This window comes from Dipodomys merriami, unplaced genomic scaffold (assembly GCF_024711535.1).
Source record: "Dipodomys merriami isolate MVZ:Mamm:240054 unplaced genomic scaffold, mDipMer1.0.p SCAF_334, whole genome shotgun sequence".
NCBI lineage: Eukaryota > Metazoa > Chordata > Mammalia > Rodentia > Heteromyidae > Dipodomys > Dipodomys merriami.
Genome location: NW_027204871.1, coordinates 538,495 through 566,272, shown reverse-complemented (window position 1 = coordinate 566,272; position 27,778 = coordinate 538,495). Strand labels below are relative to the sequence as shown.

Genomic DNA, 27,778 nt, shown 5'->3' with positions numbered 1-27,778 from the left:
TAGGGCAAAATGCCAGAAACAGCTTGCAAGAAGGAAATACAAGCCTTTGATGAGATATATTAAAGATTACTGAGGCACGAGTAATTTTCCTTGATTTTCTATGATAGCATATTTTTGTCTGCTAATTAGGGAAACTCAAAATGATTTTTAAATATGATATGAAAAACACATCATCATAAATGAATGAAATCAGGGAGTAGATGGTTAAGGAGCTGGGTCATTCTGTTAAATATTGTCATTATTTTTAATGATCTGGTGTCTTTTTATGTGTGGAATTATGAATGTATTTTATGTCTGGGCAGGAAAGTTTGATTATTTGATCATTGTCTCATACCCAATGTCAGGAACCAAACCTGAGTTAGAGTGCTAAATATGTGTGTGTATGTGTGTGTGCCTTCAAGCATGTATTTACAAGGAAGAATCTACTTTCTCTCAGGGTATGTACTTAATTGTATTAGTTATACTACATTAATGACAGCATATAAAGGTAATGAACATTTTGGGCCATATGCTTATGTTGCTAAGATTGCATGAACTAAATATTATATTTGGGGTGTGAGTATTGTGGTGAAAGATTGAAATTGGAGCTATGTCCATTTTACAATATGCTAACTGCTAATTCTGCTTCTGTAAACCTGTTTGCGCAAACACTGACCTTTCCCCTTCCAGAAATAAGTTAAAAAGTTACAAAGTCCAGATGGAGTCCAGCCCCGGGACAAGGTCTTCAAACATAGATAAAGAACAAAAGAATATGTTCTCCTGAATTCCTGTGTAAAAACTCACGGCAGGGGGCTCAAGACAAGGACCATCTGGCGAGCCCAGCAAACTAGGTCAAATGTCAACCAATTGCAAGCCTGTAAATATGTGGACTCCCCTCCAGAGAAGCCTCCCCCTTTAGGGAACCAACTAGTTTTCAACAAGTGTTACAAAACTTCCTGCACAGAGCTGAGCCAATCCTGGGGAGCCTGGGGTCTTATGATAATCCTGTGGTTTTTGTCTTTAAAAGTGCCTGGCTTCCAGTCTGCCTTTGACAGGGAGCCCGTTTGCGCAAAAGCCTAATAAACTCCTCTTGCTTGTTGCATCTGCTGGTTTGGAGTCTTTGTTCTTGGGGTGCCCTCCCATTGAAGAAAGCATCCCAGTGCGTCTGGGGTCCTTCAGTTGGGGGCTCGTCCGGGATAAGGCGCCCCCAGACCCAAAATTTCAAGACCAGTTGGAGGTAAGACAGAGCTCTAATTTTCTGTGTTCTCCATGCTTGTCATGTTCATTTTGCGTTTTGGGGATCCAAAAGTGCCTGTACAGTACTTGTGTGGTGGACCAGAGGGAAAAGCAGATGTGCCCACTACCCTGGTCCCGCCCTGGAGTCCTACTCCAGGGTCGCGTGAATTTGTGGTGGACTAGAGGGAAAAGCAGACATGCCCACTACCCTAGTCCTGCCCAGGAGTCCTACTCCAGTGTCGCATGGAGGGGGGACGAGATCCGAGTGTCTCTATGTTCGGAGGAGTTAAGGCAAGGGCGGCCTCTCCCTTCTGAAGTTTCGCTCCTCATTTGTGCTCACTTGGGGACCGCACGGCGTTTGTCTAGTCTTGTCTGCATCTGTCTAACGTTGATTGTCTTTGGTGTCTGTTTTGTGACGCTCAAAGAAATGGGACAACAACTAACCACCCCCTTAAGCCTGACTCTAGATCACTGGAAAGAAGTCTCAGCCCAGGCCCACAACTTGTCGTTGGAGGTCCAGAAAAAGAAGAGGATAATTTTCTGTTTCTCTGAGTGGCCCACCTTCAATGTAGGGTGGACTAAGGAGGGCTCCTTTAATTTTGGTATTATTTTACAGGTGAAGGTTCGAGTCTTCCAGCCCAGCCCTCACGGACATCCTGACCAGGTCCCCTACATATTTACTTTGGAAAACCTTGCTCAGGACTTCCCGAAGTGGATTAAGCCTTTCCTTTCCCATTCCATCCCTCTCTCAGCCCCTCCACCCTCTCCCATTCCCCTCACCCTTCTTCCTCCTGCCCCCACCCAGCCCACCTTTCCTCCCCTGTCTGTCCCTCTGCCACCCACTCCCCTCACTCCTCCCCCACCACCCTTATGCCAGTCTTCCCTTTACCCCCTAAAGGAATTGTCGAAACTTAAAACAAAGGACTCCTCCACCTGCTCTCCAAATCCCCCCGTTCTGCCTGACAGTCAGACAGACTTGCTATTGTTAGAGCCTCTCCAAATGCCAGACCCTCCACCGCCCTATCTTCAGCCCGCTCCAGTGGAGGAATGCAGGAAGCCACAAGAGAGCTCCCTTGTTCCACCTATGCCTTCTCCCAATTCCACTGAGCCAGAGGCGGAGCCACAGGTGCCATAGTCGCCCAGAGCACCCTCGCCCCCACTTAGCAGCCGCCTGTGTCTCTGCTGCCATCGAGGAGGGGAGAGCGAAGGAGTCTGAACAGCTCATTCCTTCCTCCTCCCGACCGTGGGTGGCCAAGTGCAATACTGGCCTTTTTCTGCCTCAGATTTACATAATTGGAAAACCCATAACCTGCCCTTTTCCCAGGACCCCCAGGCCCTGACGGGTTTAATTGAGTCCATCTTGCTAACGCACCAACCCACCTGGGACGACTGTCAGCAGCTCTTACAGACCCTCCTCACTACAGAGGAACATCAGCGAGTGTTCCTAGAGGCTCGCAAAAACCGACCCAATGCCAAATGAGATCGATGAAGTATTCCCTAACTGGGACTTCAACACCATTGCTGGTAGGGAATGGCTCCGTCTTTATCGCCGGGTTCTGTTGGCGGGTCTTAAAGGGGCCGGGAGACGCCCCACTAATTTGGCCAAGGTACGTGAAATAGTGCAGGGTTCTGATGAAACGCCTGTGGGTTTTTAGAAAGATTAATGGAAGGATATTGTATGTATAAGCCCTTTGACCCCCCCACCTTAGACAGACAATCCGATGTTAATATGTCCTTTATTGGGCAGTCAGCCCCGGACACTCGGACTAAGCTGCAATGGCTGGAGGCACTTCAGGGGTATACTTTGCAAGATTTAGTCAAGGAGGCAGAGAAAGTTTTCAATAAGAGAGAAACTCAGGAAGAAAAGGAAGAAAGATTGCGTAAGTTGCAGGAGGATAGGGAGGACAAGCGAGACAAGAAACGTACCAGAGAGTTAAGTAAGATCCTGGCCACCATAGTCAGACAGCCAGAAGGGAGAGAGAGTAGGCCAGTGAGGAACCCGGGAGACAAAAAGAGACCACCATTCAGCCGGGACCAGTGCACATACTGCAAAGAATTTGGGCATTGGGCCAAGGACTGCCCCAATGACAGAAAACAGGCCAGGGGAGCTGGGAGACCTGCACTGGTGTTGTCATTAGGAAGTGACAACTAGGCTAGTCAGGGCCAGGAGCCCCCCCTGAGCCCCAGATAACTTCACGACTTTACGAGTGGGTGGCAGTCCAGTTACCTTCTTGGTTGACACTGGTGCCCAGCATTCGGTACTCACTCAACCAAAACGTCCCCTAAGTAATAAAAAGTCTTGGGTGCAGGGAGCCACTGGAGGAAAATTATACCAGTGGACAACTGAGCGAAAAGTGCATCTTGGAACGGGGTTGGCCACACACTTGTTTCTCCTGGTTCCTGACTGCCCCTACCCGCTGTTGGGGAGGGACCTCCTCTCAAAAGTAGGGGCCCAAATTCACTTCCAAGAAGGGGGGGGCTCCATTAGAGGACCCCAAGGACAATCTCTCCAAGTTCTGAATTTACGCCTAGAAGACGAGCATCGTTTGCATGAAAGCCCTCAGCCAGTCTCAATTGACCCCAAGTGGTTGTTAGGTTTCCCTCAGGCTTGGGCAGAGACAGGGGGAATGGGATTGGCCATTGGACTTAAGCCGTCGGCTGCCCCAGTGATGATACATCAGCATCCACTAAGCAGGGAACCTAAAAATGGAATCAGGCCACATATACAAAGGCTGCTACAATTGGGCATCCTAAAAACATGCCAATCCCAATGGAACACCCCGAGACTTTGTCCTAGTTTGTTTGCTTTTGTAACTTGCTTGGTTGTCAATTATGAAGCTGCCATTGACCACCTGCGAGTGGCCCCAGTTATATCTCAGCCTCGGGCCTTGGCTAGGGGTGTTCTGAGCGTGGGGGAGAACCTGTCAATCTGAGGGGATGGCCACAAGGGACTTTTGTTCCTTGCCCCAAGATGACTGGGAATACTCCTCCACCTTGGAAGGCCCCTGGGTCAACGTCTGCAGGAATCTAAGAGAAAAATCCTCCGGAGGTGAGTGGGGGGGTTGAGTCCCCTGGTAAGTGAATGGTGGTGAGATGTTGCCCCATTCACTGAGACTTGATTTTGTCTTTGTGGCCACTTGTTTGTCTTGTTAAGTTTAGTGTGTGTGTTTAATGTTTTCTGGGGTAGGGAAGTTATGGGTGAGTGTGGCAGGCTCACTCAGCAGACTCTGGATTCAGCTTGCTGAGTGGGAGCAGCACAGAGTTCCGGCAGGGATAAATTGGGGCCCATTAGTCCCCAACTCAGCCTTCAGTTCTTGTCTAGTTCTGTTTTAGAATTGGTACCAGTTTTAAATGTGGATTCTTGGTTTTTGTGTTTATCTGTGTTTTTGTTATTTAATTGAACATCTCTGGGGAAATAAAAGTTCCAGCTGGGTTTGGTCACAGACCTGCTATGCCCACCCTCCCTGTGAGGAATGGAAGGTTACTAGGCTAGTTTGGTTCCCTTCTAGCCTCAGGATGCATTTTCTCCTTGTGGAGGCTGCCAGCAGGGAGGGTGTAGAAGGCTGTGTGCCTGGTTTGGACTTTTTCAGCTAGTCCTGACAATGTAACAATTTGTAAAGTGCTCTTGTCTAAAATTGGATAGAAAAATTCGGCCAGTTTAAAGTGACCCCCTCCCCCAGCCCTCCTCCAACAGAAGGGATTCAAAAGACTAATTAGTGAATTGCCTTGCTAGACAAACAAGCAGTCACTTTCTAAGACAATGGGTTTTCTATCTTTAATATGACTTCAGTAGGACAGTATCCAACACATAACATATTACTTAATGGATAGAAGAAAATCTCTAATAGGAAATTATTTGATTTGGGCATGGAAGTTATGGTTATACTTTTAAAGATTAGGAAAAGAGGTAAAAGTTTTATTAGAACTTGTAAAACGAGTATGAAGTCTTGACCTTAGACATGCCAAATTCTTAACCTGGCACACACTTAAATTCTTAGTGGTACTGAAGGACTAAACCCAAAACCCTATACTTATGAAACAGCATCTCTACTACTGTCATACCTGCAGATTATAATTGGATTTCTTATTTTGAGGTAGTATCACTATGCCTGGGTCTGATTGGACTGCAGTCCTCCTAACACAAACCAAACATTGTACCCAGAAAATGATTAGTTTCTGAAACTTCTTTATATTGTCTGGGCTTGCCTGGAACTGGAATTCTCTAATTGTTGATGCCCAAGAAGATAAGATTACAAGTTTGAGACACTTTATCCAGTAAAAATATACAATTTTAAAATTTCTTGATATTTTCTATATTTGTGCTTTACATATGTAGCTAACCATGATTTTCTCCCTTTTTTGTTTAGTACTCTTGAATTGAAAACATTGGTTTGTTTTGGATGGAATCCCATGAAAATCAAAAAAAAACTCCCAAAATTTTATTTCAAACATCATGGAAAAGAAGGCTTCAGGTTGGAATAAAACATTGATCCTTAAGTTATAAATGCTATATATTTATAGTGTTGGTCAAAGTTTTCTTAACTATGAGAAGGAAGACAGAAATGTGAAAGATGTCAGACATAATTTTGATAAACTTCTAGGTCTCCGTAGAAATTCTGTAGTTGTCACTTCATGTTATCTTCCTTCCTTAAAGCTTGCTTTATTAAAGCCCTTTGGGTGGATATTGGCTGGACTGATTGGTAATATTCTCCAGGAAATGAAACTGATTTTAGAAGGCTGATGGTGTGGTAAATAAAGGAATGATGAGAATAAGTACAGATATTGTCACAGAATGAGCAGACCAGGCTCAACTACTGACCACCAAAACAAAGCAAAGTTTCCAGTCTAATGATCCACATTGGAACATATATATGTAAATATATAGCTACATAAACATATACATATAAATATACATATACCTGCATGCATGAATTAGTAAATCTCCAGTAGAATATAGAGCAACTTGGCTTGACAATTATTAAACTATATCAAACTGGTTGCAGGAAAGGTGCAGTAAAATAGCAATAATTTAGAATACATTTTTTTCAATTTTTATTTTTTATTGTGAAAAAACGGTACAGAGGGATTACAATTACATGGGCAAGATGATGAGTACATTTCTTAACAAGCATTATAGCCTCCTCCATTGTTTCCCCTTCCCAACCCTTCCAAGCCTTCCCGAAAACTAATCCTCCCCCTACAACCCCACCAAAATTGTAAAGTTCGTTTTTGACATGACAACTTGTACTTCTCAACTTGCAATGGGTCCACCTGTATCCTGATTAACACTTGTTTTTCCCCTTCCCCTCCACAAATTATAACGACATCAAATACAGTGAAAGCAGGTGTTATACTGTGGGGGAGGGACATACAAAGAAACAAAAAATAATCATATAAATGCATTAGAAACAAATGCATGAAAGAAAAAACTTTAAAATACATATCTTAGGATTTATTTTCCTAACATCGCCTTACCTGACCTTTTCTGCTTGATTCATACATATACAAACTATTCCAAATGAGGGAAACCATGGGACCTATGTTTCTTTGGGTTTGGCTTACTTCACTTAATATAATTTTTCCAACTCTTTCCATTTCCTAAAAAATGGGGCAATGTCATCCTTTCTGATGGAGGGGTAGAATTCCCTTGTGTACATATACCACATTTTCTTGATCCATTCATCTACTGAGGGGCATCTGGGTTGGTTCCATATCTCAGCTATAGTAAATAATGCTGCAATAAACATAGTTGTGCCGGTAGCTTTAGAGTGGTCTTGTTTGTAAACATTTGGGTAAATGCCCACAAGTGGGATTACTGGGTCATAAGGGAGCTCTATGTGGAGTCTTTTGAGGAACCTCCATAGTGCTTTCCAAAGTGTTTGAACAAGTTTAAACTCCCACCAACAATGCAGTAAGGTTCCCTTCTGTCCACATCCCCTCCAGCATCTTTTGTTATTAGAGTTCTTGATTTTTGCCATTCTAACTGGAGTGAGGTGATATCTTAAGGTTGTTTTGATTTGCATTTCTTTTTTGGCTAGGGCTGTTGAGCACTTCTTCATGGGTCTATTGGCCATCCTTGTTTCTTCTTCAGAGAAGTTTCTCTTTAAATCTTTTGCCCACTTATTTATTGGGCAGTTGTTTCTTTGAGGATTTGTTGTTGGGGGGTTTAATTTTTTGAGTTCCAAGTATATTTTAGATATGAGACCCTAGTCCGTTGTATGGCTAGTGAAGAACTTCTCCCAATCCATGGGCTTTCTATTGATCTTGCTAGCTATGTCCTTTGCCAGGCAGAAGCTCTGCAACTTCATGCAATCCCATTTGTCCAACCTTTATTTGATTTGTTGTGTTTCCGGGTCTCTATTCAGAAAATTTCGGCCTGAGCCAAGGAGACCTAAGATTTCTCCTATTCCATCCTGTAATGTTTTCAGAGTGTCTGCTTTGACTCCGAGGTCTTTGATCCATTTGGAGTTGATTCTGTTGCAGGGTGAAATATAAGGATCTCACTTTAATTTTCTACAAGTAATTACCCAATTTTGCCAGCACCATTTACTGAAGAGGCTGTCTTTCTTCCATTCTAGTTTTTTAGATCCCTTATCGAAAATTAGATAGCTATAGGTCTGTACGTTCATTTCTGGGTTTTCAATTCTATTGCATTGGTCCTGAGGTCTGTTCTTGTGCCAATACCAAGCTGCTTTTATTACTATGGCTTTATAGTAGAGTTTGAAATTTGGCATTGATATTCCTCCAGCAGCGTTCTTTCCGTTGAGGAGCATTTTTGCTATTCGGGGTCTTTTATTGTTCCATATGAATTTTTGGATTGCCTCTATTTCCTTGAAGAATGAGGTTGGAATTTTGATAGGTATCGCATTGAATTTGTAAATAGCCTTGGGAAGTATTGTCATTTTCACTATGTTAATCTTTCCAATCCAGGAGCATGGGAGTTTTTGCCATTTTTTAAGTTCTGTTTTGATTTCCTTTTTCAAGTTTTTAAGGTTTTCATCATAGAGGTCCTTCACTTCTTTAGTTAAGTTAATTCCTAGGTGTTTTATTTTTTGTGGGGCTGTTACAAATGGTTTCGCTTTCCTAATTTCAGCCACACTTTTCTCATTGTTGGCATACAGAAAAGCCATTGATTTGGGGGGTTAATTTTATACCTTGCTACTTTGCCAAAATTTTGAATCAGCTTGAGTAATTTGGGAGTGGATTCTATGGGATTCCTTAAATACTGGATCATGTCATCTGCAAAGGGGGAGAGTTTTATTTCTTCCTTCCCTATTTAGATCCCCTTTATGTTTCCATCTTGTCCTATTGCTGTAGCTAGGCATTCTATTACTAGATTGAAGAGAAGTGAAGAGACTGGACAGCTATCTATTTCTACAAATTCTAATCAGATCTCAGCAGATTAAATATTTTATGGAATTCCTATTAAAATATTGCTTTGCAGACTGACTGATTCTTCATACTACACCTATATATATCTGTGAGTTTGTATGTGTATATTTGTGTGTGTTTGAATAAACTAATACAACAATGTAGCAGATAAAATATTAGTATGGCCTATCCAAAGAAACATACATCCCATGGTTTCCCTAATTTTCAATAACGAATATATATCTGCGATAAACAGAAATGTTCAAAAGCTATGTCCATTTGACCAGACAAGATAATGTTAAGGGAAATGAACCCCAAGATAGGGACACAGTGGTTATTTCTTTCTTGCTATTGTTTCTAACATACTTATAATGTGCAATGTGATTTTTTGTGTGTCTTTATAGGTTCCTCCCTCAAACTATAACACCTGTTTTCACTGTATTTGAAGCTGCTACATCTTGTATATATGCTCCTCTAGTTTGGGAAGGGGAAGGAAAAAACCAAAATGCTTAAACGGGATACAGGTTGACCCATTGTAACAATTAAATTCACAAACACTATGTTGAAAAATGAACTTTACAATTTATGTTGGGGACTGAGGGAGGGCAGTATACTTTTGGAGGTAGGAGGGAAGGATGGTAGGGGAAAATAAAGGAGGAGGTAACAATGCTTGTTCAGAAATGTACTATTACATGTAGTGAGCAACCAAAAGTAATATTATCTATTGACCATGCTCTGCTTCCAAGGAAGCCAGGTGGATAACTTCTCATGCTGTAAATCAAACTGGTTATCTTATGTCTTGGTATTGTAAAAATATCAGGAACAGAATAATGAATGAATGTTGTAAACTGAGGTGAAGTCCATATGTAAATGTGAAAAACTGATAAAACAAAAGTATCTGAGCAATATATTGTGTTTTACATCATAAGGAAGACCTAGAGGAATGAATTCTCTTTTTGATATCCTATCATAGGTCCTTAGAAGGTTGAAATCTTTCCTCATTCTTGTAGAGGCATCATCAGATGAGAGGAACTGTATTTTTTTTGTTTCCTTCAATTTATTCTTCAGTCCAAATCTGAACTACTTGAGATTGAAAGAAACCAAGGGAAATTATACACGTATACTTTGGAATGAATAATCAAGGTAAAATAAATAAAATACTTACAGCCTTGTAAAAGGTATAACTAAATTGAGTTATATATTCGCAAGTGTAAATAGAAAATGATTTAAGCAATATCAGGTTATTGCTAATTGAAAAATGTTGAGTTGCTTAATATTTTTCCTTTCTACTACCTTGAATTATTTATTGATTTTGCATAGAAGATTAAAGATGAGATTAACGAGAAACTTGATTTAAAATGGACAAAAGTTCTGAATAGACATGTTTTCCTTAAATCCCTGAAGATCGACAGTGGGTTAACAAAGTTGTACTTAATACAACTTCTATGCTGGCTTAATGCTTTGAGACCAGAATTCATTAGCGAAATGTCACTCAAAATTACTATGATACTACTTAATTACTTTTATAACTCTTATCAAAAAAATCAAAGGAACCAGGTGTTGTGGTAAAGGCTTGTAATTCCAAGCACTTAGGAGGTTGGATTTAAGTCTAAGGCCAGTTTGGGGTGTGCTGCAGATAGTAAAAACTTGCCCATTATTATAAAATATAATAATGGTGAGAGTGTGGAGAAAAGGAAACTTTCTACCCTCTTGGTCAAAATCCAGGTTAGTATTCTCGTTGTAGAAAGTAGTATGCAGTTTTCTAAAGAGGCTGATATCTGAGGATCAGGTTCAAAGCCAGCCCAGGAAGAAAAGTCTGTGAAACTCTTATCTCCAAGAAACACCAGAAAACTGGAAGTGGTGCTGTAGCTCAAGGGGTAGATCGCTAGCCTTGAGCTGAAGCCCTGAGGGACAACACCCAGGCCGTGAGTTCAAGCCCCAAACCGACAAAAAAAAAGAGAAATGCTAAGTTAATGTATCATCTTACCCACCAATAATGTGATTATTTCTCTCTCGGTAACTCGTGAATATATCTGTAGTTCATTGTTATTTACCTTATTCACAACAACAGCCAATATATAAATCAAAGTTGTGTTCAACTACAGACTAATAAAGCAACTGTGGTACATGTACAAATTTTTCACATTTCTGCCTTCCTTCTCTTCTGATATAAGAAAGCACTGACTAACACTATAAATATATTGCATTTATAACGGAAGGATCAGTGTTGTTGTTGTTTTCCAACCTGAAGCCTTCTTTTCCATGATTTTTGACATAAAATTTTCAGAGTTTTTTTTATTGTTATGGGATTCCATCTAAAACAAAGCTATGTATATCAAGAAACCCAAAGTTTTCAACTCAGAGTACTAAACAAAAGAGGGAGAAAAGTAAGGTTAGATCTATATGTTAAGCACAAATACAGGCAATATCATGATATTTTGAAATCGTGTACCTTTACTTGATAAAGTGGCTCAAACTTTTAATCTTATCTTCTTGGGCAACAAAGATTAGAGAATTTCATTGCCAGGCAAGCCCAGACAACAAAAAAAAGTTTCAGAAACTCTAAGCATTTGCTGGGTGCAATGTTTTCTTGCCTGTGTTAGGGGGACCGCAGTCCAATCAGTCCCAGGCAAAATGATACTACCTCAAAATAAGCAATCCAATTACAATCTGCAGGTATGGCACTAGTAGAGATGCTGTTTCAAAATTATAGGGTTTGGGGTTCAATCCTCCAGTACCGCTAGGAATTTGGTAAGAATTTGGCAAGTCTAAAGTCAAGACTTCATACTTATTACTATCTTTGTGATAACTGCAGCTTCCTTATTTGGAAACTGAGCTGTTCAGTTAAGAGTGAGTAGATGAATCTTATTATTTAAAATTTCATTTAACTGAAATTGGAAAGATTAATGTCTCAGACATTATTCACATTTGAGATTCATTAGCCACATATAGCCAGTGGGTAGTATGTTAGACAATGCATATATAGAATATTTCCATTATCACAGATGTTTCTGTTAGAACTGTTTTAGAGCATGTTTCTGCTTGTTAAGGGATGGTTCATGTTCATAAACTACATATGCTACATAGATGGTACTAAGACTGAAGATAAGACCAGAAATGCTAGACACCCATGAAGTTAAGATATAGATATAAATTGTTCTACATAGGCACACTTATTTGTGAGGAGGAAGAGGATCAAACAGTCAATGCCAGCAGAATCAACGCTCTCAACTCTTGGAAAGAATAGGTGGAAATTTTAGCAATTCTTGCAGCTTTGCTTCTGTGATTGAAATTGGCTGTGGTATTCTCAATGGTGATTTTGTTGGAAAATATACATGTGTAATTATCATATTAGCTCACAGAAGAATTAAGATTTGTGCTTTGTAAATGTCATTTGGTATTTATATGTGACATTTCAAATTCTTCTGGTACCAATACACCACAAATATCTTTATATGGCTTCTGAGTTTTTGTTTTCGTTAGCTTTGTTGTTCTTACAGCAGACATTTAAAAAATAGTGGAGAAGTTAAGACTTCCTTGTGTTTTATAATCCCATTAGTACTCAGTAAGCTTAATAAACAGTGAGAATACAATAACTATGTGAAGAAATTATATCTCCAATTAATTACTGGAGCAAAGAGAACTGGCTCTCCAGAATCTCACCTTCAAAATTCAAGAATGAGATTGGAATAAGACAAGCAAAGACAGAGATAGTAATTTGCACTGAAGTTGCTGTGCTGTCACAATGAACACCTGTTCTCATGCAATCTTTTTGAATCTCACAGTTAGCTTTTATGTGGTTTTTATTAGTATGACAAAGATGACTGACTTTCTCAGATTTACATTTGGAAATGTGTGGGACACATTCCTTTATCTATGGAATCTACCTTAAAATTGTGCATCATTCACTTTGGTCCTCGGTGCCTTTTCTATCCTTGTCACAAGTATGTATTTCTACAAATGGAGACGCTGGATTTTGGAGGTTGTGTGATTTGCAGTAGAAGCAAAGTATTATGGGTAGGACCCTTTGGTCCATTTTGACGCTTCTTTGTAGAATTCTTATCGTGGTACTTAATCATGGACTCATGTGTAAGTAATTCCCCCCATATTCTCTATTGGGTGTTCTAAAAGCTTCTTGTATCTGAATAGGCCTATCTTTTTGCATGTTTGGGAAGTTTTCTGCTAGGATCCTGTGAAACAAATTTCCTAGACCATTAACTTCTGTCTCTAGGTGTTCCTCTACACCCATTATCCTCAAATTAGGCCTTCTGATGGTTTCTTCCAAATGTTGAATAGATCTATCATACTTCTTGGTTTTTGTCTTGGATGGTTGTATATTCTTTCTCTATAATATCTAGGCTGTATTCAATTCCCGAAATTCGATCTTCTGCATGGTCTAACATACTGCCAAGACTTTCTACTTTGTTTTTTATTTCTTTTTCTTCTAGTTGGTCAGCTTTCAAATTCTTTGCTGGAGCTTTGTTTTAGATCTTGCATGAAACTCTTTAATTCCTTAATTTTGTGTTCAGTGTTTATTCTCAAATCACTTAGTTGATTGGTTATGGTTTACTTGGACTGCCATTCCTTCTCTTGGGTTCCATTCAGCATTCCATTTGTAGTCTCCCTGATTTCTTTCAGCTTTCTGTTTATGGATTCCATGAATGCCTCCATTGATCTTTGTCTATTCTCATCCGGTTCTCTCAGTTTCTGTATTTCTCTTTGATTAGCTTCCTCATGTTCACAGAATTCCTGTAGTTCTCATTGAGTGTTCTCAGCCTGTTCACACCATTCCTGACTTTCTCTTTGTCTGTTCTCAGCCAGCTCATGCAATTCCTCCTCTATCTCTTTGACTGATCTCAATCTGCTTATGCAATTCCTTTATTTCTCTTTCAGTGTTCTCAATCTGCTCACAAAATTCCTGTATCAATTTTTGAGTAGCTTCCTCAAGCTCATGAGTCTCCTGTATTGATCTTTGGTTACCTCTTCTCTCTACCTATCATCCTCACACTGATACTTTGCAAATGTTCACTCTTTTCATTTACGCTGTTTATCTGTAGTGTTTGTAGAGCTTTTTGGGAACGTCCTCTGGTTTATTCATTATCTAATCTGTCCCCTGATTGTCATGAGTGGGAGCTGAGATCCCCGGACTTGCTATTTTTCTTGAGTTTTTCTGGCCATTTGGGATGAGTGTAACACCAGTTTTGGGCTCGAACACTATTTTAAGGTAAGCATCAACCAAAGTCTGTAGTTACACAGTCAAAAGTCTGCAGATACATTCTAGTTCAAGAGATAGAATCTATTCAACATCAAACAGTAAAGGAGAATTTGGCAACTAGAAATTATTCGGTTTAGGGAGTATGTGGGGAAAAATAGGATTAGTGGGATGTGGAAAGGTGAGGGAGAGTGGAATTAACCAAGTCCTAATCTCAAATAAGGGAAATGGATTGGACAGAATGAAAGCAGATAGAGGAAAAAAGAAAAAGAAAAAAGAATAAGAGAAAAAAAGAAGAAAAATAAAAAAAAAAGATAAAAATGGGAAAACAAAAATTTACAATTAAAATGTGAAACCCTTAAAAACTGCAAGTTTGAAGGACTAGTATTCAGAGAAGAATGGGGATGGGATGAGAGGAGAGGAGGGATCAAAAGGAGACATGAAAAACTAGAAAAATAAAAACCTTTTAAAATATTATATTGGTATAAAGAGGTAAAACTGCTCTTAAGGAGTTTAAGTCTAAGGTTTTGAGTTGAGTAATAAATTTCTGGATTAAGTGTGTATTCCTTGGGGGATAAGATCTAATAATCGGCAAGAGGTATATCTGAAGATGAGCAGAGCAGCAATTAAGTCACACAGAAAAGAATGAAAGAGAAGAATTGAAAAGAATGAGAAAAGAAAAAGAGAAAAAAATGATCAAAATGTCAGTAGAGATTTTTAAAAAGCATACAAACATATACACCTAAAATTAAAATTATACGAGGAAGAAAAGAAAAAAATAATAGAAAACGAAATTTTTTTAAAAATTAGAAATTAATTTTTTTTTTAATATTTAAAAATAAGGTACAAAAAAGAAAGTTCTTTGTTTTTTTTTGGGGGGGTGGGAGACGGGAAGATTCTGTATCTCCCTTTTTTTCATATCCAGTCTCTTGGTGGAGTCTTTGATCTGCTTGTGGTGGTTGGTTTTCCTGTGGCTTAATTGGTTAATAAAGTCAGTTTGTTTGGGCAAGCAGAAAAATGCTCTGCTTTTCCCAGGATTTTGTGGTCCTCCTCCCAGGCTAGTTCAATGGGATATAGACCTGCTTTGAGTATCAAAAAAGAGGGAGATGGCTGTTACCTCTCGTTTGGAGATGCTGTGATGAGGTTAGGTTCTGTGTAGAGTTGAGGCCTTTCAGCAAACAGTAGCTTTTCCCTGAGGGGCTAGCTTCTGAGACATTCACAGAGCCCAGCCTGGAGCCACTGTCAGGGTTTATGTTTACTGAATTTCAATTGATTGTCAAGGCTTCCATGGGGAGGGGCAGCCTCTGGCTCTGTTTATGCAGAAAAGAGAGCAACTCCTGGGGACAGATTTTCCTCTGCCTGGGCTGAGTGACTGTTTCCTGTGTGGAGTTGAGCCTGGCAGATCTGAGCAGGTTCCTGTGACCTGCTAAATGACTCTCTGTTTTTCTCTCAAGGCCTGAGTTGGCACTAGCAGCTCAGCCGTGCCTTTGTCAGTATCAAAGATGGAGATCTCTGGTAGTAGGGTGGGGGATGATTGGCCTGCCCTCCTCTGCTCCCTGAGAAGGAGTGAGGATGGCAGGCTTCTACTAACACCGCCAGAGTGTTGGTTCCTGGGTCATCTCTGGTCTGTGATCTGCAGGGTGAAAATATCTGCTCCTTGTCAGTTCTTGCTGGTGTTGAGTAGAATTCGCTTACCTGCTGCATCTGACTCTTTTGTACCAGACTCTCTGTGTTGCAGGTATGGAAGCTATGGCTGTTGCTGTGTCGGCGGCAGCCAGCAAGTACTCAGATCTGTCTCTTTGCCTGGATTTTCTCTCTCTGGCCACACTCTCTGTACCGTGCTGGCACACTTGGTGTAATTCTCTGGCCTAGGACTGTTCACTGGAACACTAAAACTCCTTTCTATGCAAGAGCTTTTTTTGCCTCCAGCTTTTCCTCCACCATCTTAGTTCTTCACATTCTTAGATATGTTTTAACATCGATTTATCCAATGCCAAAGACATTGCTTAAGACACCATTTTGATGAATGAAAAGAAATCATGCTGCAATCTCATTATATGGCAATTTTCTGGTTTAAAATTCTTTTAGATTAAAAATTGATGGTGGAAAATGAACATTCCATATTCAATTTTATATTTTCCTAATTATTTTAATATACTTTCCAATATTATATAATGTTAAAACATTACTACTTACTTAGATTTTGGATTTCTAAATTGGCCAGAGTAAAAGTTCTATTCATTCACAATATTAAGACCATAGAGGGTCCATTATGACCAATGAGACATTTTAAACTTTTTATTTGTGGTCCTTAAAGGTTGTGCTGGGGAATCAAGTCCAGTGCTTCATGTGTCTTAGTCTACCATTTGCCTGAGCCTGATGTGACCTGTGGTTTTACTTTTACTCAAATGGAATAAAGAAAAATTTCACTAGGAAGGAAAAATTACTTGGTTACTTTCTCCAATATCTCTTGCATACATAAAGTAATATAATTCTATAGTGACAGAAAATGGTGTTCCTATTAGCAGTAACTGTTTATTTTTTGTAGCCCCACTCTTCACTAAGTCTTGCCACTATCCAATTCCCTCTTCCCATAAAACATGACTATATCCACTGGAAAACCACTTCCAGGCAGCCTCCTCCTTAAAAAGTCAAAACTTAACTAACATACCACCTGGTAGAACCGCTATAAATTTTCAAAGGCCTGACTGCAATCAGACTCCTTCCTGAAATCCCTCCTTTGCTACAGGGAAAGCCTTCTTCCACTCCACCCCTTCCTGCAATCCATGCTCTGCATGGATACCAGGATACATCCATATCTCCTCCTTCTATATCCTGCTTTGCTGCACCAAGAACCCTGCCTACATCAGGCTCCTCCCTTGAATCCTCAATTCATCCATCAGATACTGGGCCCATAACTACTCTAGTTCTTCATAGTCCCATTGCTCCCATATCCTAGTACCTCCAAGCTCCTCCCTTCCCTTTCATACCCCACCCACAACTAGCCTTCTCCCACAAGCTCCTCCTCATTTCATCAGAAACTTCACCCATAAATAGCCTAATTCTAAATGGCCTAACCTCGCAAACACAGCCTTGAACCTACTTCTTCCCACAAAGTCCATAAGGCTATTACAAAAAACCTTCACTTCCCTATAACTGCCCTTGAAGCCCAGCCTTGCTTGGCTAGAAGCCTCTCACACAGCCTATCTCCTGCCTGGAAAGCCAGCCCTGCTCCAACACAAGCATCTGCAAAGATGACTTTCAAATCATCTCTCTAATGAATAATTTCGGAGTTGCTTGCGTTACGATGTATCAGAGATTTTAGTAACAGAAATTCTCTACCAGAATCCATGTTGGATTTCCTCCTTCCACTAAAGTGACCTTTGGAAAAGATTGAAGTAATATACAGGTGAAATGCCAGAAATAAAAACTTATTTGAGATCATAACAAAATTATGATGAAGATCCCATTCAATGTGCTTGAAATTTTCTAACAAAAGGAACTTAAGAATATTTAACTGCAGACTTTGTGAAGACTAGAAGACAAAAATACAAGAAATGTCCTGTTAGACCATGGTTCTGAAAACAAAACAAAACCAAGGAAAGACAATATAATGAGACAGAAGAGAATGAGGAACTTGTACATAGAATGAAAAACATACACAGAATCAGGTAAAAATAATTTTGGTCACAAAATTATTTTTATTATATATATTTCATTGTAAATTATATATATGTATATATATATATATATATATATATATATTTGTAAATATTGTTCTTCGCTAACCTGTGACTTAATATAGGTCTCAGCAGGGATCTGCTCAGGTAGTTGTGTAGTTAGTCAATTTCATCATTGCAACATCCTCAGGATGGTAAACTCCCACACACCTTAACATACCTCCAACAACACTAGACATACACTCCTATTGGTCCAACAGAATAAGCCAGACCTGTATTTTACCAAAACTTTCAATGTGGCATTTTACCAAAGCTTTGTATGCTATCGTTTATTCAGGTGTGATACAAAATGTCTCTGCCCAGAATTAAATGATGGCATTTATAGCTAAAAAGATTTAGGGTCATTATTAACATCTATCGCATGCTGAGGATTTATTTATACCTCTCTTTTTCCCTTTCTTTTTTCCTCCATTCTTTCTTTCTCTTTCTTTTTTTTGGGGGGGGCAGAGTCCAGTCGTGGGGACTGAACTCTGGGCCTGGGTGTTGTCCCTCATCTCTACAGCTCAAAGCTAGTGCTCTCCCAATTTAGCCACAGAGCCACTTCCGGCTTTTTTTAAATTATATTGTGCTGAGGAATCGAACCCAGGACCTCATGCATGCAAGGTAAGCATTCTACCACTAAGCCACCTTCCCAGCCCCTTTTCCTTTCTATTTTCTTTCTTTTTTATTTCTTTCTTTCTTTCTTTCTTTCTTTCTTTCTTTCTTTCTTTCTTTCTTTCTTTCTTTCTTTCTTTCTTTCTTCTTTCTTTCTTTCTTTCTTTCTTTCTTTCTTTCTTTCTTCCTTTCTTTCTTACGTTATTTCTTCTCTTTTATTTCCTCTTTTAGGAAATGAGTATGAATTTAGATATTTTGTTTGTTGAACAAGTATTCTACCATTAGAACATCCTTTTTCGATTTATTTACTTTGCTCATAGGTTATCAATTTTGCTGAGGGCTGAACAGAGGCTAAGTTCCTCACTTCTGTCTGCCAAGTAGCTGGGATCACAAATGCATTCCAACGTGCCAGGCTTTAGGATGATATGAGACTCTTAGTACTTTCCTTGCATATTGGTTCTGAAATGTGATCTTCTCAAATTTTACCTCTTCAATTAGTGATGTGAGTTCCAGTAGGCTCCCCTGTCAGTATATATCGTCTAAGTGAATTATTGAAGGCAATTTCATTTTAATCTCTTTTTCTTTGCCAGTCCAGGGACTGTTACAGTTTTATTTCTATACAGTTTTTGTGTATATGTGCACATTAGTTTTCAAATATTACATTTTGATCGGTTTTTATTTTTTTTATTTTTCTTGGTTATGGGGCTTGAATTCTGGATCTAGGTGTTGTCCTTGAGCTCTTCAGATCAAGACTATCACTTTACCACTTGAGCCACAGTGCCACTTCCTGTTTTCTGGTGGTTAATTGGAGGTAAGAATGTCACGGATTTCCTGCAAGGGCTAGCTTTGAACTATCATCCTCAGATCTCAACTCCTGAGTAGGTAGGATTAGAGGCATGAGCCACTGTCACACAGCTAAATTGTTACTTATTTTAAGTTCTATGATTTAGTTGAGGGAGTAGAATGAGTGTGTAGAAAGGTAACTTTCAAGTGATCTCTCTAAATAATTTCAGAGTTTCATTTTCATAATGTTTATTTCAGTGATTAATGTGACAATGTGTACTTGAAATTATAAAAAATTAGTTTGATGGTACATAAAGAGCCAGATAACACAACATGCTTTTCATTTTCTAAAGAAAGGAATGTCATACAAGTATGTTTATTGCCAGGCTTTTTCATCTGAAAAACAAAGAAAAAAGAATATCATAAAAAAGCTGAAAGGGATCAGCAACCATGTAAGAGTGATATAGCATTGGAGACATCAAGACCTGAATTGGTTCAAGTAAAATAATACTCTGGGAAACGTATCTGTGAACTAAATTTATTCATTGTAAATTTTTTATTTTTATTTATTATGATACTTGATATATAAATACATACATATATGTATATATGTATTTTTGTATGTATATATGTATGTATATATATATATAAATTTGTATATTTATGTATATCAACCCTGCAACACCACTGAGCATGCAAACTTATGTGTTCATCATTGTAAGCTAGACCTGTGTTTTACCAAAGCTTTATATATAGTGTGTTATATTTTCATTTAGGCTTGACACAAAATGTGTTTTCCCCTAGAAATAAATGATGACATTTATAATTACAATAATTTAGGGTAAATGTTTACATTAAACACATGCTCAGTATGAGTTGTTCTTTGTTTCCTTTTCTTATTTTATCTTTAGGAAGTTGATTTAAGTTTAGATTTTGTGTTTACCAGACAGGTATTCCACCACTGGAGTCACTCCACCAATCCTTTCTTGTTTAAGTTACTGTACTCATAGAGTAGCAATTTTTGCACCCATCCCAAAAAGCAGGGATCATGATTGCATTCCAAAATCCCTACTTAGTAGGTTGATATGGGTGATACTTTCCTTCCTAGACGGATTCAGAATTGTGATACTCTCAAATTCTACCAATTTAGTTAATGGTGTGAGCTCCAGTTCTGCCTACCTCTAGATGATATTATGGAAATAAATGATTACAGGTAATTTGAGTTAATCATTGGCAAATATAGGTGATTTGATATTAAAATATATGGTAAGTTTGAAAGTAAGAAAAAGAAAAAAGGAAAAAAGAAAGAAAGAAAGAAAGAAAGAAAGAAAGAAAGAAAGAAAGAAAGAAAGAAAGAAAGAAAGAGCAAGAAAGAAAGAAAGAAAGAAAGAATGAGAAGGATAGAAAGAAAGAAAATTATTGAGAATGAATTTTTTGGAGTCAGGAATCGCATGGTAGAGGTACTACCTGTATTGTGTATTAGGTCTGCCCCAGGCCATGCAAACCCTTTGCACACACCTTCCCACTTCTTGACTAAGTTTCCACTCTTTGTTACCTAGGTATTTGGCACACCTGGAGGCAGCCACCTCCCCCTCCTGCTAAGTCACAACCGGGTCAGCCTCTGGTCACACTTTCCATCTAACCAGAGATGAGTCTCAGGCCTTAAAGTCACATGTAGATCCAGTGTGGCCAGAATTTACCCCGACCTGGCCTCACTTCATCTGGTTCTTTACCTAGATAGGTCCTCGCTGGAGGTTGGGTCACCCCATTTTTTTTACATGCCTTTCTACCATGTATGGTATGGGAAGCAGTTCAGTAAATAAACTACTTACCTGACTGAATACCGTGTGGTGTTCTCTTCATTGACTACTTAATGAAACTCACCTAATTAATATGCCTTACACTTAAGACTTTCTAGTTATGAATCCATAGATACTTTTGTGACACATGTGAGTTCAGTATCTACAAAATATATGTACTGACTCATCATTTAACAATATAATTCTGCCTGGAATCTTTAATAGCACTTTACTTAACCATAAAGTCTATTTTGTTTGCTTTCCTTTGTTTTGTTTGTTTTTTCTTAAAGTAATAAAAGCGTTAGTGGGACAATCTGAAAGGATCTCTGGCTTCATATTTTCTCATCCCCTTGGGCTACAACCTGTGTGCTACCAGCTCAGACGATGGGACTTTGAAATTTTGGAAAGTAGATGCACATCATAATGACCCATGGCTTCGGGATTTCTGATTCTTTTTGAAATGTAATTGTTACTTAAGTATGTACAGTGAGGTTACCATTTCACAAAAAAATCAGACATTTACATGTTTATTTATATTTTTTGTCAGTTGTGGGGCTTGAATTCAGGGCCTGGGCACTGTCCCTAATACTCTGTGCTCAAGTTAGGTAGCACTCTAACAATTGAGCTACAGAACCACTTCTGGCTTTTGAGTTGTTAATTGGAGGTAAGAGTCTTATGAGGACTTTTATTCCTGGGCTGGCTTTGAACTTCAATCCTCAGATCTCAGCCTCATGAGTAGCTGGAATTACAGGTATGAGCCACTTGCACCTGGCTTGAAATGGTCTTGTGTGTGTGTGTGTGTGTGTGTGTGTGTGTGTGTGTGTGTGTGTGTGTGTGTGTGTGTGTGTGTGTGTGAAAATACCATAGAGAGTGGTTATAATTATATGGGCAAAGTAATGAGCACATTTCTTATGAAGCATTGTTGCCCCCTCCTTTGTTTCCCCTTCCCATCACTTCTTATCTCACACACACACACCTCACTACCCCCCCCAATCCACACTCACCCCCCTCCCCCGGGCAGGTTGTAATGTTCGTTTTCTGACATAACATCTTGTATATCTCATTGTTCAATGGGTTCAACTGTATCCCTACTTAATTTGTTTTTTTGCTTCCCTTCCACAAATTATACCAACATCAAATACAATGAAATCAGGGGTTATACCGTGGGGGAGGGACATAGAAAACAACAAAAGAAATCATCTTATAAATATGTTAGAAACAATGGCATGAAAGAAAAAAATACATTTGAATCCTTATCTTGGCATTCATTTCACCTAACATCAACTTATCTGACCTTTTCTGCTTGTCTCAGACATATACTAGTTATAGAAAATAAGGGAAACCATGGGACCTGTTTCTTTGGGCCTGGCTTACTTCATTTAATATATTTTTTTCCAAGGCTTTCCATTTCCTAACAAATGGGGCAACGTTATTCTTTCTGATGGAGGCAGAGAATTCCATTGTGTATATACACCATATTTTCTTGATCCATTCATCTACTGAGGGGTATCTGGCTTGGTTCAATATTTTAGCTACGGTAAATAATGCTGCAATAAACACAGTTTTGCTGGTAACATTAGTATTGATTTGTTTGTGATCATTTGTGTAAATGCCCAAAAGTGAGATTGCTGGGTGATAGGAGAACTTTGTGTGGAGTCTTTTGAGGAACCTGCATACAGTTTTCCAAGGTTTTTGAACAAGTTTACACTTCCGCCAACAATGCAATAAGGTTCCATTTTTGCCACATCCCCTACAGCATCTATTGTTATTAGAGTCCTTGATTATACCCAATCTAACTGGGGTAAGGTGGTTGTTGTTTTGATGTTGTTTTGGTTTGTATTTCTTTTATGGGTAGGGAGGTTGAACACATCTTCATGTGTCTATTGGCCATCCTTCTTTCCTCTTCGGAGAAGTTTCTCTTTAAGTCTTAGGTCCCTTATTCATTGGGTAGTTGTTTCTTTGAGGATTTGTTTTAGGGGGATTTGATTTTTTGGATTCTAGGTATATTTTATATATGAAACACTTGTCCGTTGTATGGCTAGTGAAGATCTTCTCCCAGTATGTGGTCTTTCTATTGATCTTGCTAACTCTTTCCTTTGCCTTTCAGAAACCCTGCAATTTCATGCAATACCATTTCTCCAAACATTTTTTTATTTGTTGTGTTTCTGGGACTCTTTACAAAAACATTGGTCTGTGCCAAGGTGACCTAATGTTTCTCTTATTCACGGACTCCACTCCCAAATTACTCAAACTGATTCAAAACTTTGGCAAAGTAGCAAGGTATAAATTTAACCCTCAAAAATCAATGGCTTTTCTGTATGACAACAATGAGAAAAGCATGGCTGAAATCAGGAAAGCAACTCTATTCGTAATAGCCCCACAAAAAAAAATACCTAGGAATTCATTTAACCAAAGACATGAAGGACCTCTATGATGAGGTCCTTAAAAAACATGAAAAATGAAATCAAAACAGAACCTAGAAACGGGAAAAACTCCTATGCTCCAAGATTGGAAAGATCAATATCGTGAAAATGGCAATAGTTCCCCAGGCTATCTACAAATTCAATGCCATAACTATCAATATTCCAACCTCATTCGTCAAGGAAATAGAAGAGGCAATCCAAAAATACATATGGAACAATGCAATACCCCAAATAGCAAAAACAATCCTAAACAGAAAGAACAGTGCTGGAGAAATATCAACACCAAATTTCAAACTCTACTAAAAAGCCATAGTAATCAAAACAGCTTGGTAGTGGTACAAGAACCTCCCTCAGGACCAATGGAATAGAATTGAAATCCCAGAAATGAACCTCCAGGCAGATAGCCATCTAAAAAAATAGAATGGAAGAATGACCCCCTCTAAGTTAATGGTGCTGGCAAAATTGGTTAATCACTTGTAGAAAACTAAAGCTAGATCCTTATATATCACACGGCACCACAATCAACTACAAATAGATCAAAGACCTCAGAGTCAAAGCAGACACTCAAATAGTCACTTTTAATATGATGAACTGCTTTGTGCTTCTGGCTCACATATATAGTCCTTGCTATAGTTAGGATTGCAGGTATGAGAAACAAACACTAGGTGTGTGTTGGCTTGTTTTAATATTGTTTGTTTCTTATACTACGAAGTTCTTATTTGTATTTTCACCTAGGTAGTGGAGATAGGTGCTAGCCAGTATTGAACCTTCTTTGGTTGAGATGGGACCATGTGGAAGTTCTTGCCTAGAATGACATGGAATTGAAATCCTCCTGCTCTCAGCTCCCCATGGACCTGGGATGATAGACATATTCCATCACACAGAGCAAGAGGTTGGGCAGCATTGCAGGAAAAATTACACTGGTCTTGAAATGATGTCCCACATAGGTAGCTTTACAGGCATATGCCTTCAAAACATTGTTGTATTCAATTTCACTTTGAAGTAGTGTTTGCATATACTTAGAGATACAATGATAACACACTACATGTTTAAGATATAGAATAGTCAATATAATTAGCACGTTTATCTCCTAAAACATTTAAGCTAATGTATTTCGGTAACCTCTTGACTCGGCTAGTTATTTTTTTTGAGTATACCACAAACATGAATGCATTGATAATGTGCATAGAAGATTGGAAGTTGATAGAGACAGACAAGTTGGACTATGTGTAGTAAATATATATTTATCTATTGCTGCTGCTCTGAAGAACATTATCATATATTCACCATGACAATACCACCATATATTCACCATGAAAATAATTTTCCTGCAGTGTAGAATTTTCCATTTCATAATCTGCCATCTTTTATCTTTTTTACATTTTCCTTATAAGTATGAATGTTTTCTTGTATGTTTTGAAATTATTAAGATGTAATGTAAACATTTGTAGAATCTACTGAAATTATCTCAATTTGTTTGGTTTTGTGATGCTAAATCATTAAAACCAAGGTTTTCCTGAAAGTTTTGCTAGCAGACTATATCACTAAATTGTATTCTAAACACTTTTTATTATTGTATTTTGATATAGGGTTGTACTGTTGCTGTTTTATGATATAGAGTGTTGTGAAGGTGGACTAAAACTTGCAACCCCACTGTCTCCAGTAACAATGCTTTATCACCAGGTTCTGTAGGCTCATAATTATAACTAGCTAATCAGGGGTTTTAGACCTGAGATTTAGTTCAGATGGCCTGAGCAGAAAATTTTATGAGTCTCTCCTCTCCATTTCACTACTAAAAGGCTTGCAGTGGAACTTTGGACAATTGTTAGAGCACTACAGTCAATGGCTGAGATCTGAGGATTACGGTTCAAAGCCATCCCGAACAGGAAGGTCCATGAGACTCTTATCTCCAATACACCACTAGAAAACTGGAAGTTGTGTGGTGGCTCAAGTGGAAGAGAGCTCCCCCTGAGCTGAAGGGCTGAGGGATAGCACTGAAGCCCAGAGTTCAAGCCCCATGACCAACAAACCCAGGGCTGATGAGACCGCCTGGCAGAGTATTGGAACAATCGCTATCTCTCTGAGACTGTTTCACTGGGTTCTTATCAAAGGAACTTGGCTTGAGACAAAGAAGTGCCTCCATGCTTAATTTCTTATTACTGGGCTGCCAGAATATTTCATTTGCCTCATAAACTAGTGGAAGTTTAGCAATTTGCATGTGAGAGACTAGGATTAAAGGAATGAGCAAGTGGCACACAATATTCACCCTCACCTAGGAAATAACTACCTTAGAGGCCTTTAAAGGAATATGGACATAAGTAAGGATGTAACTTGAACTTGAATCTGGGGCCTGAGTGTTGTCCGATTTGTAGCACTCTACCAATTGCGCCCAAGGTCCATTTCTGGCGTTTGGCTGGTTAATTGAAGATAAGTGTCTTTAGAATTTTACAAACTAGAGTGGGTTCAAACTGTGATCTTCAGATCTCACTCTCCTGATTAGTAGGTTTAGAGGCATGATCCATTGTGTATGTCTTTGTAGAGATGCATATAAGCATCCTCACAGAATTTCCATGAAATTGTATAGACATAACTCTACTTTTTGTCTGTCATGTTTACATTACCATATGGGACATAGCCAGTCCTATGTGTGTCATGTTAATTCAGAAAAGGAGAAGCATAGAGTTAACTTCCTACTCTCCTCCCATTGGTACTGATCCTTCTACCGTAACTGGGAGGAAGATGAACAAGTGACAAAGTAAGTGGATGTTGGCATAAAGAAAAGTTTTGTCCTTGAAAACTTGATATGTTTGAAGTTTCTGAATCAAAGTCAACTTTCTTCTTTGCTCACCAGTTGTGATTTTTACTAGGGGATTGAGGCTTGGAACTTCAGAGGATAGCAGATTACATAGTTGTGGATGTGCTTGCGGTTTTGGACTCTCAAGGATGACAGGGAGGGCTGTGTAGAGCAAGTCTGATTCAGTAGGGAAACAACATTTTCTTCCTATTACAGGGAGAATTTTAGGGGATTATATTTGAGAAATTTGTAGAAGTGGGTTGTGAGGAGCATCCTGCTTACAGGAGTTTATTCCTACTTCCCAACAACAAGTCCTGCCAGACAGAGGCTCAGAATGGGGAGGGTGGGCTCTAATTTTCCTTGTCACCAATCTTCCCACAGCAATGGTTGTTCCATCATCCCTATGTGGATGGACTTCTACCCTGATGATTTCTATGAGACCAAGGACCATGACACCCTGAAAAATCTTACACAGTATGTCAAGCTCAACATGCCCTCTTCAGACCTGCTCTTCTGCTTACACATTCTTCTGGACTAGCTGGAGGAACCCACGACCCATGAGACAAAGAAAAAGTGGAAGAAGTCCTTGTTTAGATGCCTCAGAGCTCATGAGTAGGTATGGAACCTGCATCTCTAGGGGTGGGCCTGATTGGCCAAGGGCCCTTAGTACTCCCTAGCTTGGCAAAAATGTCATTTTATGGATATTCTATGCCAGGTAATAACTGTTCTCTTTTGAAAGAACTTAGAAGTAGCCACTTGTTTAAAACACCCTACCTTCGCATCAGTGTTCAGTCCAAACTCAAATTCTACAGCTTCCCCCATTCTATCCTTATGGAAGTTTAGTCACACCTTAACTTCTAGGGTCTACTCTAAGACTCCTGTACCTATTTCCATTCTCAGGTTTGCATCACCATAGAGCAGCTCCTGCAGAACTCCAGACAAAGAACCCATCAGTGATGTCGTCTATAGTGACTGATGGAGATCAGAATCCATCACTGATCTCAAGAAAGCATGTGAAGGTAGAGGGTTTTTCTTTTCCAATTTGTAGAGAGGCCCAAGTACATTTTGAGTCCTGTGGACAATCCACTGGTTTTGAACCCCAAATGTTATGCAGGTGTACCTGCACATACCACCAAGGAAGAAGATGATCCAGAATTTTCCCATTGATGTTCACAATCAAGCTAGATCAGCTCCAAACCAGTCAAAAAAACACGTCATGGTGTACAGGGTAAATGTATGCTAATGGAAAATGACCCCAGTATATGCTGAGAAAAACCAATAAGTGAGATCCAAAATCTAGATTCAGATGAGGTCAGAGAATCTTCCCTCACAGAATACCCAGACAAATCTGTCCTCTTGCATGGGATCCAATTTCCAATTGAGAAATTAGAATCTGTCCCTACCTGGACTCAGGAGAGAATCCTGTCTTTAATGAGGAAATCCCTTTGAGGACTCTGAGGCAGAATTTCTCCCTGAACGCCAAGTTAGAGACCAATCTAGATTTGGAGATTCTTTCTCCCCTTAGTGAGAAAATCCTTCTTTTTCTTTTTGTCCTGATTGTTGTAAAAGTTTCATTCTATTTATTTTTCGAACTTTATTAAAATGTCAATGTTTTTTGACATATTCTCGAATTCTTGATATATTTCCTCTTAAACTTACAATCTGAACCATCGTGTATACATGTTCTGTAGGAGGGAAAACACAGAGTGACAGAAAGCTGTACAAGAGATCCTACTGGATATAATGGAAACTGTTAAATGCACAGGGAGTGGCAATGAAGCCAGGCCATGCCAGCATGGGGTGATAAGGTGGCTACAAAAGGTCTAGGACATAGCAGATCAGATGTC

The 27,778-nt window shown here is 39.1% G+C and overlaps 1 long non-coding RNA gene across 8 annotated transcripts; it reads left to right on the top strand.

Annotated features, from left to right (window-relative positions):
- The first annotated feature begins 1,017 nt into the window (after window positions 1-1,017).
- On the top strand, window positions 1,018-27,550 carry LOC138803114 (uncharacterized). 8 transcript variants are annotated; one of them, XR_011364868.1, is made up of 8 exons: window positions 1,018-1,216; window positions 1,832-1,879; window positions 2,540-2,739; window positions 5,583-5,687; window positions 9,560-9,729; window positions 18,856-18,943; window positions 26,313-26,547; window positions 26,832-27,550. It is a non-coding gene; the product is annotated as an uncharacterized lncRNA (long non-coding RNA). The 8 variants fall into 8 exon arrangements; XR_011364870.1 differs by lacking the exons at window positions 1,832-1,879; window positions 2,540-2,739 and adding an exon at window positions 17,322-17,469; XR_011364869.1 differs by lacking the exons at window positions 1,832-1,879; window positions 2,540-2,739 and adding an exon at window positions 17,298-17,469.
- Window positions 27,551-27,778: the final 228 nt, after the last annotated feature.